Source organism: Trichomycterus rosablanca, chromosome 10 (genome assembly GCF_030014385.1).
Source record: "Trichomycterus rosablanca isolate fTriRos1 chromosome 10, fTriRos1.hap1, whole genome shotgun sequence".
In the NCBI taxonomy this organism is placed as follows: domain Eukaryota; kingdom Metazoa; phylum Chordata; class Actinopteri; order Siluriformes; family Trichomycteridae; genus Trichomycterus; species Trichomycterus rosablanca.
The window spans coordinates 7238882-7253909 of NC_085997.1; the positions used below are offsets into that span (position 1 = coordinate 7238882).

The window sequence follows — 15028 nt, forward strand, 5'->3', positions numbered from 1 at the left end:
AGTGATTCCATATTTTTTTCCTCTACTTGATCTAAAAAAAGCAATTGTGACTGACCACAACTATTATATTTGTTTCTTTTTTTTATTGTTTCTTAATGCCAGAAGGTTGACATTTTGAAAAATGATAGTTTTGTGGCATGTCTGTGATTTATTTTTTTTCTACAAAATTAAACAATTGACAGAACATCTTCCAAGAGTGGTGATTCCATAATTTTTGCCAGGGGTTGTAGCATACAAACATACATCGCTCCAAAATATGAATGAACGCTTCAACCAGGGTTGCCAGATTGCGCATTTCAAATTAAGCCAAAATGCATGGAAAACCGCCCAACATACTCACGAAAAACAGCCGATAATCAGCGCTTAAACAATATTAAACCAGTTAAACATGACCTACTACTGCTGATATCTCACAAATCAGTGATTATAAATTATTAATGGCATTTGAAATAATGAATGGCATTTGAAATAATAAAAAACTAAGACTAAGTCTTAAGAAGTGTTTCTTTAGGGTTTTTTGTGTTCTTGCTAGAACTGTTTCTACTTGAAGAACCCTTTAGTATAATTCAAGGTTCTTTGCTAACTCAATTTGATTTTTATAGATTTTTTTTATTTTGCCACATATAAATGCACATAACATAAAATTTTCCTCCTGAGATGTTTTTCGTTGTGTGTGTAAGCAGCAACATACTTCACCTAAAACTTGATATAATCGCCTTCAAGAGAGCCGAAACAGAAATAAAAACATTTTATATAAATTGAAGTTTTACAGGACAACGTATGTTAAAGTTTGTAATTTAAGTCACATTCTTGTGAGGATTAAAGTAAGTTCGAGATCCTGGATAGCTCAGTCGTTAGAGCATCAGACTTTTAATCTGAGGGTCCAGGGTTCAAGTCCCTGTTTGGGCGAGTTGCTTCTTACTGCATTAGGTAAGCGGTAGTGTCCCGTACTACGTGGTTTATTTAGAATGATGAAGAATTTGTACTTTGTGAGATGTTTGTAAGTAAAATAGCATGTACTTCATCAGCTTGAAATAATAGCACACTGTATGTGTAACATGTTCTCCACACCAAATAGTTGTACGCCCAGCTGTTTCAAACAGACTGTAGTAAATAGAAGACAGTTTAAATCTATATTTATGTGTAGCCTAATAATGCACTGAGTTTTAGATATTAATACCCACATATTTTATGTTGAATTACATGCATCATAATTTTAGTTTTTGCTTCACGGAGCCGCTTTGTTATTGCACTGCACTAAACAGTTGGTATATCCTGCACTATTTTGGCCCTTTCATAATGCAGCATCAATGCTCTGTTAGTACATTACAATTTACAAAGGGTAAAGGAGGGTCCTTCATCAGGGGAATTAGCTCAAATGGTAGAGCGCTCGCTTAGCATGCGAGAGGTAGCGGGATCGATGCCCGCATTCTCCAGGTTTTAAATTCATGTAGAGAAACAGATGGACTACAGTCAGTAATTGTAGAACAACAAAGTGCTTCTATATGGTAAGTGGAGCTGATAAAATGGACAGTGAGTTTAGAAACAGAGAGGTTTTTTTATGTTATGTTCTAACCTGTAATAAATTAGGTGGAGGTGGAGGCAAACCGCAAATTAGAAAAACAGTGGCCACATTTCATGTAAATCACGCTGACCTGTTAGAATGAGGGGCGATGTACCAGTATGCACTGTGCGAACAACTGGTAGATCACGATCGACGTATTGGGCACACCTGATGTATAACAACTGTACTTTTGGTAACCCCTTTGGTGTCCTTCTAAGGAATTGCTCCTGATAACTTTTATTGTTTATTGAAACACAACATTTCCATCACAGATCTGCTTCAAAATTTGTAAGGTCAGTTATCAGATCTTGTATTTCTAAAGTAAACTGTAATGAGTGACATTATGAGCTTTAATTAACATATCCTTCTGAGACAGAGCAATTCATTTTTGTCCCCTGTGGGAACATGTGTCCGAGATCTCTAACACAAGCACCATTGATGCAATCCATTTGAGTACTACTGTACTTTATAGAGTACACCCTGGGCTTTTTATTAATGTCACATTTGTGGGTGTGTGGCAGCTCATGATCTTTCTTGTAATCTTTTCCTAATAATCAAATTGTTTTAAAAGATTTAAAAATGTACAGCAATTTCATTCAATGTCCTTTGTAGTGGACAGCAGGACTTTCTACCCCCTGTATTTAGCCTATTTCTATACAAGGAAGCAGAAGGCTAAGTAAGACAGAAGATTTTATTACAAATGTATGCAAGAGAGTCAGATTTAAGGGGTGGCTTGGTGGGTAGCACTGTCACCTCACAGCAAGAAGGTCCTGGGTTCAATCCCCAGGCGGGCTGCTCTGCGTCCTTTCTGTGTGGAGTTTGCATGTTCTTCCAGTGTCTGTGTGGGTTTCCTGGGGTTAATTGGAGACACTGAATTGCCCAATGGGTGTGTGTGTGTGTCTTCCCTGCAATAAGACACACACAGCAGCGCTTCTGGAGTTTTTAAACACTGTTACTGCTGGACTGAGAATAGTCCACCAACCAAAAACATCCAGCAAACAGCACCCTGTGGGAAGCGTCCTATGACCACTGATGAAGGTCTAGAAGATGACCAACTCAGCAATAGATGAGCGATCGTTTCTGAATTTACATCTACAAGGTGGACCAACTAGGTAGGAGTGTCTAATAGAGTGGACAGTGAGTGGACACTGTATTTAAAAACTCCAGCAGTGCTGCTGTGTCTGATCCACTTATACCAGCACAGCACACACTAACACACCACCACAGTGGTAGCCTAGTGGGTAGAGCTTTGGGCTATTACCCAGAATTGGCGGTTCAAATCCAGGCTCTGCTATGCAGCCACTGTTGGGTCCTTGAGCAAGGCCCCTGTCTGCTCCAGGGGTGCTGTACGATGGCTGACCCTGCACTCTGACCCCAGCTTCCAAACAAGCTGGGATATGCAAAGAAATAATTTCTTTGTACTATGTATATAAGACAAATAAAGTATGTCTATATCTTTATATCTACCATGTCACTGCAGTGCTGAGAATCATCCACCACCTAAATAATACCTGCTCTGTGGTGCTCATGTCAATAATTGTAGAACTACAAAGTGCTCCTATATGGTAAGTGGAGCTGATAAAATAGACAGTGAGTGTAGAAACAAGGAGGTGGTTTTAATGTTATGGTTGATTAGTGTAAACTCACACACTGCTGTATGTGCTTGCATGACTGTAGGACGCGTTTTCAGTGCATTACCGTAATATCCGTAAAATGTGTTCTTGCGATTTCAGTGCAGCAAAGTTTGTGTAGAGACTGCAGCAGCGGATACTGTGTTTGTTTAGAAATTGTGGTCATACTTTTTTCAACAAGGTAAGTTTATTAAAATAAATGTTTTTTGTATATTAGCTTCTGGATATTTTCGGATGCTACGGACAAAACTGTGTTGTACTGCTATGATGATACGACTGTATCCAAACCCTTTTAGACTCTTCCACCACCGTTAGCGTTTCTCTCAGTTAGTTCAGCTCATTAAATATATTATCTACTGTATCGCTTACTTTTACAAACTCAATTCCAAAAATGTTTAGACAGAAGAGAAAATGTAAATAGACAGCAGTTTGTAAAAGATGTTATTTATATTCTAGCATACAAATGTACATCGCTCCAAAATGTGAATAAACGCTTCAGCCAGGGTTGTCAGATTGCGCATTTCAAAGTCAGTCAAAATGGATGGAAAACCGCCCAACATACTCACGAAAAACAGCCGATAATCAGCGCTTAAACAATATTAAACCAGTTAAACATGATCTACTACTGCTGATATCTCACAAATCAGTGATTATAAATTATTAATGGCATTTGAAACAATAATAAAAAAAAAGACTAACTAGGACTAAGATTTGTACGAACTTTTGTATCTTTTCACATTATTATGTATGGTAGAGGGTTAAAGATGTAAATTTGTATAAAGCAGGAATTGTCAGAAGTGGGATTTGAACCCACGCCTCCAGGGGAGACTGCGACCTGAACGCAGCACCTTAGACCGCTCGGCCATCCTGACTAGATGGGATGTCAGTGATACCACTTTCGCCCACACCGACTAAGATTTGTGCAAACTGCTTAATCTTTTCACATTATTATGTATGGTAGAGGGTTAAAGACGTAAATTTGTATAAAGCATGAGCTATCAGAAGTGGGATTTGAACCCACCCCTCCAGTGAATACTGCATACTGAATACAGTGCCTTAGACTGCTAAACCATTCTGTCTAACTTGGACACTGTTGACACCACTCCCGCCCCACACGAACTAATATTTGTACGAGCTCCTGAATCTTTTCACATTATTATGTATGATATATTTACTGACTCTAACCCATCTGCTGCACTGTACACTTTGTCACTAGGCTGTAAATGAAATATCAATCGAAAGGGAGCCCCATATGAGATCTCCAACTGACCAAATAATGTTTTTTGGGTGGACCATTGTTAGCACTGTAACAGCACTAGCATGTTAGGGTGTGTTTTCTCTGGTATGAGTGTATTAGGTACAACCTTCTTGTTGGGTTTTAAACTGATTGCATTATTTATTAAGAACTCAAACCCTGTTTGTGCTTGCTGTAGGCTATTCAATCGTCCACTAGATGGCATAATATGAATCCAGTTAATAATGCGTTGGAAAGTTTCATTGCATGCTGATCTGTGTGGAATACAACTGATGTATGTAGCACTAAGAAATGGAACGCCTTTTTAGAAGAGTTGAAGCTGTTATAGCTGCAAAGGGTGGGCCGACATCATATTAAAGCCTTTGGATTAAGAATGGGAGTCACTCAAGTTTATATGCAAGTCAAAGTTCAAATACAAGCTGGAGAAAGGTCAGCAAAAAAGGAATATTCAGAAAAGCTGAAAAGCCAGATTGCTGCTAACGACCCAACTTCAGTCTGGAGGGGCCTCGAAGAGATCACTAACTACAAGGTGCGAAAGACCCCCCTTCTCCTGAATGACCGTCAACTCCCCAACGACCTGAACGAGTTCTACTGCAGATTCGAATACAATAAGGACAATTCTCAGCCTTTCTCAGCTAATTCTTCATCCTCCTCCTCCTCCACCCTGGCTCTCTCACCTCTGTCCCCGGCTCCTTTAACCATCAACGAGCGGGACGTTAACAGACTCTTTAAGAAACAAAAGGTGAGAAAAGCTCCTGGGCCAGACGGAATCTCTCCATCCACCATTAAGCACTGCAGCAATCAACTGGCGCTTACCTTCACTCACATTTTTAACAGATCATTAGAACTTTGCCCTGTTCCTTCATGCTTCAAAACATCGACCAGTCCCCAAAAAAATGAACATTTCTGGACTGAATGATTACAGACCTGTAGCCCTGACATCTGTAGTCATGAAGGTCTTCGAACGCTTGATCCTAGCCTACCTAAAGAGCATCACAAATTCTTTACTGGATCCCCTGCAGTTTGCATACAGAGCAAATAGATCTGTCGATGATGCAGTCAATGTAGCCCTGCACTTCATACTACAGCATCTCGACAGTCCTGGAACCTACGTTCGAGTTCTGTTTGTGGACTTCAGCTCGGCTTTTAACACCATAGTGCCAGAGCTGCTGCAGGTCAAACTGTCCCAGCTGTCAGTGCCGGATGCCATCTGCCGGTGGATCATGGACTTTCTGACTAATAGGACACAGCAGGTACGGCTAGGAAAACACACTTCAGACCAGCGGAACCTAAGTACTGGTGTACCACAAGGCTGTGTGCTTTCACCCCTTCTCTTCAGTCTTTATACCAATGACTGTGTTTCTAAGGAACCAGCTGTAAAGATCCTTAAGTTTGCTGATGACACCACTGTGGTGGGCCTCATAACCGATGGTGACAAGTCTGCCTACAGAAAGGAAGTCGAGCAGTTGGTCTCCTGGTGCAGCGACAACCACTTGCTGATCAACACACAAAAGACTGTAGAGATGGTGGTGGATTTCAGGCGCAACGCACCCTCCTTACACCCCCTCACAATTAATGGCTCTATGGCCTTAGTGGTGGAGTCACTTAAGTTCCTGGGCACCACCTTATCCAGGGACCTAAAGTGGGAAAAGAACACGCTCTCCATCGCCAAGAGGGCTCAGCAGAGAATGTTCTTCCTGAGACAGCTGAAGAAATTCAACCTGCCACAGAGTCTGCTGATCCAGTTCTACACAGCAATAATAGAGTCCATCCTCACATCATCCATCATCATCATCTGGTTTGGTTCCTCAACATCACATGAACGAGCCAAACTCCAGCGTATAATCAGGACAGCGGAGAGGATCATTGGATGTAGTCTGCCAACGCTTCAGGACATTTACAACAGCAGAGTGCTGAAGCGTGCCGGCAAAATTACAGCAGACCCCTCTCATCCTGGACATCACCTTTTTCAAACTCTACCATCTGGCAGAAGACTCAGGACAATAAAAACAAACACATCAAGACATGCTAACAGCTTTTTCCCCAGAGCTGTAACACTTTTTAACCAAAGTTGTTCTCTTGGGCAAACGTTGGTAAATACTGGTTAACAGTCCGTGTGCTGTCGGGTCTGTTAAATATGTTCTATGTTACATGTCATACATGTGTAATTGTCTGTACTATTATGTGTATTGTTTGTACTACTATGTGGACTGTTGTGTGTATCATTGAGTGTATCACCAAAGCAAATTCCTCGTATGTGTAACATACCTGGCGAAATAAAGTGATTCTGATTCTGATATGCGTGTGAAGGCAGACGAGTGAATACTTTTGGCAATAAAACCTTTTTATATTAATTGAAGTTTTACAGGACAACGTACACTACCGCTCAAAAGTTTGGGATCACTTGCAAATTTCTCTCTTTTCCAAAGAAAAACACATTTCCATGCAATTCACAAACAATTTTGTTCATTACACAATTAATTTAAATGTATCAGATGATTTTTAAAGAATGAAAATGTTTGCATAAAAGACTTTTTTTGTATAGAGGCCTATTTTGCATATAGTTCTATTATCAGCAATTCTCAGTCCTCTGCCTCAATCTCCTGGTATGGCTGCCAATCCAAGTTAAGAATGTTATTAGGCTAATTGATTGTTAGGAAACCCTTTTTCAATTTTGTTGCACAGCTTAAAAACGTTATACTAATAAGGGAGCATAAAAGGGAGCACGACATTCTAGGTTAGTTTAGTATCTGAAGCATCAGCAGTTGTTGGCTTGCTTACAGGATCAAAATGGCCAGAAAGAAACAACTTTCTTTAGAGACCCATCAGTCTATTGTTGTGTTAAGAAAGAAAGGCTACTCAGTGCGAGATATTGCAAAGAAACTGAAAATATCTTACCATGCTGTTAACTACTCCCTTCAGAGAGTAGCACAAACTGGCTCCAACAAGGACAGAAAAAGGAGTGGGAGGCCCCGGTGCACAACTGTGCAAGAAGATAAATATCTTAGACTGTGCAGTTTGAGACAAAGATGCCTCACAGGTTGTCAACTGACAGCTGCACTAAATGGAACCCGTCAAACACCAGTGTCAGCATCAACGGTGAAGAGGTGACTTCAGGATGCTGGACTTCATGGCAGAATTGCCAAGAAAAAGCCATACCTCACACAGGCCAATAAAAAGAAAAGACTGTGATGGGCCAAAGAGAAAAAACATTGGACACTGGAAGATTGGAAGAAGGTGTTGTGGACAGATGGGTCCAAGTTTGAGGTCTTTGGACCAAACAGAAGAACATTTGTGAGGCGCAGGAACAATGAAAAGATGCAAGACCAATGCTTAATGCCATCTGTCAAGCAGCATGATGGTCTGGAGATGCTTTGGAGGTGGTAAAATAGGAGATTTATATAGAGTGGGAAAGACCTTGAAGAAAGAATGCAACCACAAGATTTAGCAATGCCATGCCATACTCTGTGGACAGCGCTTGATTGGGGCCAATTCCATCCTACAACAGGATAATGACCCCAAACACAACTCCAAAATGTGTCAGCAATATTTAGGAAATAAGGAGTCAGCCAGAATTCTGACTGTAATAGAGTGGCCAGCACAGTCTCCGGATCTGAACTCTATTGAGCTGTTGTGGGAGCAGCTGGACCGTATGGTACAGAGGAAGACTGCATCAAGACAATCCATGCTCCAGGGAGATGCTCCAGGAAGCATGGGGTGAAATCACATCAGATTACCTTGAAAAATTGACAGCTAGAATGCCTAGGGTCTGCCAGGCTGTAATTGCTGCAAAAGGTGGCTTTTTTGATTAAGGCAAAATTTGAAGTACACAATCATCATTTACATTAAAATCAAAATTTCTTACTCTGACAATGTGTGCATGTCCTGTTTATTTGCTATATTTCTTCATCTCATGTGTGTTTCCATTGAAAACAAGAAACTTTCACAGTGATCCCAAACTTTTGAGCGGTAGTGTATGTTAAAGTTTGTAATTTATGTCACATCCTTGTGAGGATTAAAGCAGGTTGCAGAGTCCGGATAGCTCAGTCGGTAGAGCATCAGGGTCCAGGGTTCAAGTCCCTGTTCGGGCGAGTCATTTATTACTGCGTTGGGTAAGCGGTAATGTCCCGTACTACATGGTTTATTTAGAAAGTTGAAGAATTTGTACTTTGTGAGATATTTCTAAGTGAAATAGCATGTACTTGATCAGCTTGAAATAATAGCACACTACATGTGTAACATGTTCTCCACACCAACTAGTTGTACGCCCAGCTGTTGCAAACAGACTGTAGTAAATAGAGGACCGTTTAAATCTATATTTATGTGCAGCCTAATAATGCGCTGAGTTTTAGATATTAATAGCCACATATCTAATGTTGAATTACATGCTTTATAATTTCAGTTCTTGCTTCACAGAGCCGCTTTGTTATTGCACTGCACTAAACAGTTGGTATATCCTGCACTATTTTGTCTACATAATGCAGCATCAACGCTCTGCTCTGTTAGTACATTACAAGGGGTAAAGGTGGTTTCTTCGTCAGGGGAATTAGCTCAAATGGTAGAGCGCTCCCTTAGCATGCGAGAGGTAGCGGGAGCGATGCCCGCATTCTCCAGTACAGAAACATTATGATTATTTAAGGGCATCACGTAATATGAAACTCGTTGCGTCATTGTTCACTGAAACACAGCATCAAAAATCAGATCAGTCTGTAAGTGTTACAAAGACATTCAGGCTCTGTAATTAATCGTTTTGTTTGATTTTTTACATTGACAAACATGCAATAACTTTTAATTTTCCAAATTTGTAATGTCTTGGATTTTTAAAACCACTTTTTTGTATCGTTATGTGACTTTTTGATGGTTTATTAAGTGAACTGCTTGGTAAAAGATGAACCGCTGATATTCACAACATTCCCTTTTAAAATGCAGCATCAACACTTAAGTCTGTCAGTGTTACAAAGACAGTTTTTTTCAGTTCGTCCTAAAGGCTGAGATGAACATCTTAAATAAACTGTGAGTCTGTGATGGTTTAAAAGCAACACATAATACAGAAAAGAGTACATGAGCTAAAACACTTGAAGGCAAAACAAAATATGAACTCGTTGCATCATTGCCCACTGAAATGCAGCATTAAAAATCAGGTCAGTCTAAGTTCGACTACTGGCTGACTTGGTTACCTTATGGCTTTTTGGTCTCTTTATGGGTATGGGAAGTGGTCTTTATTGTAGCGTAAAAGAGAGATTTGCATTTAATTATTGTTTTATAATTAATAGCTTCACGAGGCACCACCAACATTTAGTTGTTTGGTTAGGCTAATTTGTTTCAACAAACCTAATTCATAACATATCAGTCCCTTTCTGTTGGGGTAAATAAATAAAGCAGATTATTCTTCTCACCGAGGTAATTAAAACCACAGCGCTAAGTTTTGAATCGTTGTAATGTTTCTTAAACTAACAAAACATAACACATATAATGACAGTTAATAAGTAAGTGGCATAACTAAGTGGTAATGATAGAAGTATAAATCTGTAGGCGAACTATAACATGAAATTAGCATATGATTCAAGAGATTTAGAGCCTGATTGAAGCGTATGCTATTGTAACTAGGGTTGGGCGGTATTGCCGATTGCTCAAGCGTCTTGTTCTGTTGGAACTATGACTGCAGTCTACCAGGGAGCAGCCGACATGAGCCACCAGTGACTGACCGCTGGGAAGCCGTGATCGTATAGTGGTTAGTACTCTGCGTTGTGGCCGCAGCAACCCCGGTTCGAATCCGGGTCACGGCACTGTCCTTTTGTATGCCATGCTTGGAAGGTTTCTATGCTCTCCTCCTTTTTGTCTCTCTAACTCCTTGTGTGTGGTTCTCTGTACCCCAGATCCAACAATGCAGCTCTGGTCAAGGTGACAAAGGCTTGTCAGAGTGGAAAGAAGTGGCTGATGCTGGTGCTGAGCCTTGCTGTTTCCCATATGGTTTTTTTTTTTATTTATTGGCCTTCGGCTCGATCTCGATCCATGGCGACTTGATGGATGAACGATCTGTAGGAATATCGATCCTGTGCAAGTCTAGATAGGTCCGCCAGGGTCTTCTCTGCCGTTACTGTGATTGTGTCGAGCCATCGAGTTGCTGGTCTTCCTCTTCGCCTTGTTCCTTCTATTCTTCCGACCATGATGTCCTTCTCCAGTGATCGCTCTCTTCGTATGATGTGTCCAAAGTAGGCAAGTCGTAGCTTAGTGATCCTTGATTCAAGTGACATGTCTGGCTTGATTTGTTCCAAAATTGATTTGTTTGTTCTTCTGACCGTCCAAGGTATTGATAACATCCTTCTCCAACACCACATTTCGAAGGCGTTGATTCTTCTTCTGTCTTGTTTCTTTATCGTCCAGGTTTCACATCCGTACATTACCACAGAGAAGACTAAACTATGTACAAGGCGTATTTTCGTCAATTGTGAAATGTTCCTCGATTTGAAGACCTTGTCCAGTGACTTCATTGTTGATTTCCCCATACCTATTCTCCGTCTGATTTCCGGTGTCGCTACTTATCTGGCAGTAGTCAATATCTTTGTCTTCTTTGTGTTGAGTAACAGCCCCATGTTCAAGCTTTCCAGCTTGATGCTCCGTAATAAGTACTTCATTCCATCTGCACTTGTTGTTATCAGAGTTGTATCATCTGCATATCTAAGATTGTTGATGATTCTTCCAGCAATTTTAATTCCTTCTTCTTTTTCAGTTAGTCCAGCCTTCCTGAAAATGGCTCTGCGTACAAATTGAAGAGAAATGGCGACAGGATGCATCCTTGTCTACTTTGAACCATGCCGTGTCGCCGTGTTCTGTTCAGACTGTTGCTTCTTGGTCGGTATAAAGGTTCCTAATGAGGCTGATCAGATGGCTCGGCACACCTCCTTCATGGTAATCCAAAGCTTCTGGTGATCAACACAGTCAAAGGCTTTACTGTAATCAATGAAGCAAAAATAAATCTCCTTCTTGTATTCTTTGGCCTTTTCCATTATCCACCTAATGTTAGCAATCACATCTCTTGTACCTCTGCCCCTCCTGAATCCTGCTTGTTCCTCCAGCAGCTCTCTGTCAAAGTAAGGCTGCAACCGTCTTTGTAAGATCTTCAGTAGTATTTTGCTGGAATGAAGTATGAGCGCAATAGTACGATAGTTTCCACAGTCAGTAACATCTCCCTTCTTCGGAATAGGAATAAACACTGATCTTGTCCAGTCCTTGGGCCATTTACCAGTTGTCCATATCTGTTGACACAGGCATGTGATTACATCAACTGCTGCTTCAGAAGACTTTATTAGCTCTAGTGGAATATTGTCACATCCAGGCGCTTTGTTGTTTGACAGAAGTGTAATCGCAGCAATGACTTCATCTTTCAGGATGTTTGGCTCTCTATCATTGCCAGTCTCCATTTCTTCCCATATCACTGAGTCGTTCTTATAGAGGTGATCCGTGTACTCTTTCCATCTTTCCTTGATCTGTTCTGGCTCAGTTAGTTTGTTCCCATTGGCGTCTTTTAGCATGCCCACTCTTGGTTGAAACTTTCGTCGTATCTCTTTGATCTTTAGGTATACCTTCCTGGTCTTTCCCTTCAGATGTTCACTTTCTATCTCTGTACATATCTTTTGGTAATAAAGTTCTTTGTCTGTTCGAATGGCTCTCTTTAGTCTTTTACTGATGTTGTCCCTGGCCTGCTTGTTACCTTTTGCCTTTGCCCTTCGTCTTTCTTCAATGATCTTTAGAGTCTCTTCTGTTATCCACGGCTGCTGGGGTCTTTTCTGTCTCTTGTTTATTGACTTGCTAGCTTCTTCGGTAATAATAGTCTTTATATGTGTTCCTCAGGCTTATTTTCATCCGTGTCCAGAGATGTGAACCGGTTGTGCAGACTATTCCAGAAAACTTCAGGTATTTTGGTCAAGTCAAAGTTAGGAACAGCCTGTTGTCTAGTCCGTTTGTGCAGCTTGACTAATTTTTGATGTTAAAAGTTCATGATCAGTTCCACAGTCAGCTCCTGGCTGTGTTTTCATGGTAATGATAGACGACCTCCATCTTTGGCGAACACATATGTAGTCAATCTGATTCTTATAGGCCCCATTTGGTGATGTCCATGTGTAGAGTCTCCTTTTGTGATGTTGAAAGAAAGTGTTCATGATGGACAGTTGATTTTTTGTACAAAAGTCAATGAATCTTTCGTTTGCTAAGTCCAAACTTTCCAACAACAGTTCCTTGTTTGCCATGGCCCACTTTGGCATTAAAATCTCCCATGATAATGAGTAAGTCTTGATTTTGCGTCCTGTCAATTTCCTCTTGAACTTGTTCATAGAATAGTTCAACGTCCTCCTCCTTGGCATCTGTTGTTGGTGAGTAGACTTGTATGACTGTGACATGGATTGGTGCTCCTTGTAGTCGTATCGAGATGACTCTATCGCTGACTGTGTTGTACTTCAGGACAGTATTGGCCAGTCTTCGATTAAGAATAAAGGCAACGCCATTTCGTCTTTGGTTATCATTTCCAGAATAGTAGAACCAATGTTCGTTTGACTGGAAATGTCCGGATTGAGTCCACTTTAGTTCACTAATTCTGAGTAAATCAAGTCCTGTTCTGTCCATTTTGGCTTTGACAATGTCGAGTTTGCCTTGGTTCATGGTTCGTACATTCCAAGTTCCTAGTCTGATGATATATCTGATTTGATCTTCCCTTTCGACCAAGTGACATCAGCACCAAGACGACCTTGCGGCTTTGATCCTGGCGCATCATAAGCATTGATCCTACTCAAGACGACCATCGGCTCTTCCCCAGTAGCTTGTTGAGTGCCTTCCGACCTAGGGGCGCATCTTCCAGCACTATATCGCATTCCTTTAGTTGTACGCTCCATCAAGTTTTCTTGGCATAGTACGGAAGTAGATTGCCAGGCCTTTCTCCCGTGCAGTAATGTGGTACCTGTGAGGAACCACACTGGATCAGTGTTGTAGCCATTGTCAATACGAGATTGATAAGAGATTGATAATTTGCTTCCATCACGCAACGTCCTGCTGCCGACGTTGGGCTGTACGTTTAGTCTGGCACCTCAGTTGAGACCTATCCCTCTTGGGGGCCCCTGCTAGCATAATACACTTGGCTCTAAACTGCTTTTAGCCAGGTGGCCTGTGTTCGACTCCCGGTATATGAGGGAGTCTATCAAGGAGCAGCCAACATGAGCCACCAGTGGAAATGGGGCTGGAGCTTCAGGGAGGTCACGACCACAATCATGCAGGGGCCAGTGGTGCAATGGATAACGCATCTGACTACGGATCAGAAGATTCTAGGTTCGACTCCTGGCTGGCTCGGTTACCTTATGCCTTTTTTTCTCTCTAACTCCTTGTGTGTGGTTCTCTGTACCCCAGATCCAACAATGCAGGTCTTGTTAAGGTGACAAAGGCTTGGCAGAGCGAAAAGAAGTGGCTGATGCTGGTGTCAGCCGGTGCAGAGCCTTGCAGTTTCCCATATGGTCTAGCGGTCAGGATTCCTGGTTTTCACCCAGGCGGCGGAGTTCGACTCCTGGTATTGGAATTGGTCTTTATGATTGGACTTGAGCAAAAATTTGCCTACTCGGCTCTTTGTAAGGGGAATTAGCTCAAATGGTAGAGTGCTCGCTTAGCATGCGAGAGGTAGTGAGATCGATGCCCGCGTTCTCCAGGTTTTAAAATTATGTAGAGAAACAGATGGACTACAGTCAGTAATTGTAGAACTACAAAGTGCTTCAATATGGAAAGTGGAGCTGATAAAATGGACAGTGAGTTTAGAAACAAAGAGGTTTTTTTAATGTTATGTTCTAACCCAGGGGTGCACAACATACGGCCCGCGGGCCAGATCCGGCCCGGCAAAACTCTCGATCCGGCCCGCCAAATGAAGTGCTGATGCATTTTTAAATAAATGATACTGTCACTTTAAATTCACCGGGTAATTCCATGAAATTGCGACTGAAAAGTAAATGATGTAAATACAAGTTACTTCAGCTGCACCATGTGTTTGTCCAAACCAAGTACGAGTAAACAAAGAAAAGTGGATCTCGAGCATATAAAATTTAACCCTGAATGGACATACAGGTATTTTCTTGTCTGGTGTGTTTGCGACCACATTAATCAGTTGGTGTCAGACCAACACATTTCTTGTAAGTACCTGATTTTATGTAACTGTATTTAGTGCTGGGCGATTTTCACGATTAATTCTGTTAGTTAGAATGAACGTTTTCACATAATGTTAGAATGTGACAATCGCGATTGTTTACATACTTTATATTTTAATTAAAATACCAACATGTCACGAGGCAGAAACTGACCAGACGCTCGCGGAATATAAATCAGGGAAAGTTTAATATTAAAAGGGCAAAAACAGTGTACAAAACCCTGCAGAGTCCAAAAACACAGGATAAACAGACAGGCAGCAAACGGAAGACAACAAGGATTATACACGGTAATGGTTAGATTTAGAAATAAGGAGACAAGCACGATCGACAAAACTTCACAACGAGACTAAAACAGAAGAGTTTAAATAAGATTCATGGAACCAAACACAGCTGAACTGAATCA

The 15028-nt window shown here is 41.2% G+C and overlaps 4 non-coding genes and 1 pseudogene across 4 annotated transcripts; 3 read left to right on the forward strand and 2 right to left on the reverse strand.

Annotated features, from left to right (window-relative positions):
* The first annotated feature begins 1363 nt into the window (after positions 1–1363).
* On the forward strand, positions 1364–1436 carry trnaa-agc (transfer RNA alanine (anticodon AGC)). The gene has a single exon. It is a non-coding gene; the product is annotated as a tRNA-Ala (tRNA).
* A 2548-nt stretch (positions 1437–3984) lies between these two features.
* On the reverse strand, positions 3985–4067 carry trnal-cag (transfer RNA leucine (anticodon CAG)). Its single transcript has one exon. It is a non-coding gene; the product is annotated as a tRNA-Leu (tRNA).
* Positions 4068–10164: 6097 nt separating this feature from the next.
* On the forward strand, positions 10165–10236 carry trnah-gug (transfer RNA histidin (anticodon GUG)). Its single transcript has one exon. It is a non-coding gene; the product is annotated as a tRNA-His (tRNA).
* Positions 10237–11331: 1095 nt separating this feature from the next.
* On the reverse strand, positions 11332–13436 carry LOC134321618 (uncharacterized; annotated as a pseudogene).
* A 277-nt stretch (positions 13437–13713) lies between these two features.
* On the forward strand, positions 13714–13786 carry trnar-acg (transfer RNA arginine (anticodon ACG)). The gene has a single exon. It is a non-coding gene; the product is annotated as a tRNA-Arg (tRNA).
* The last annotated feature ends 1242 nt before the right edge of the window (positions 13787–15028 follow it).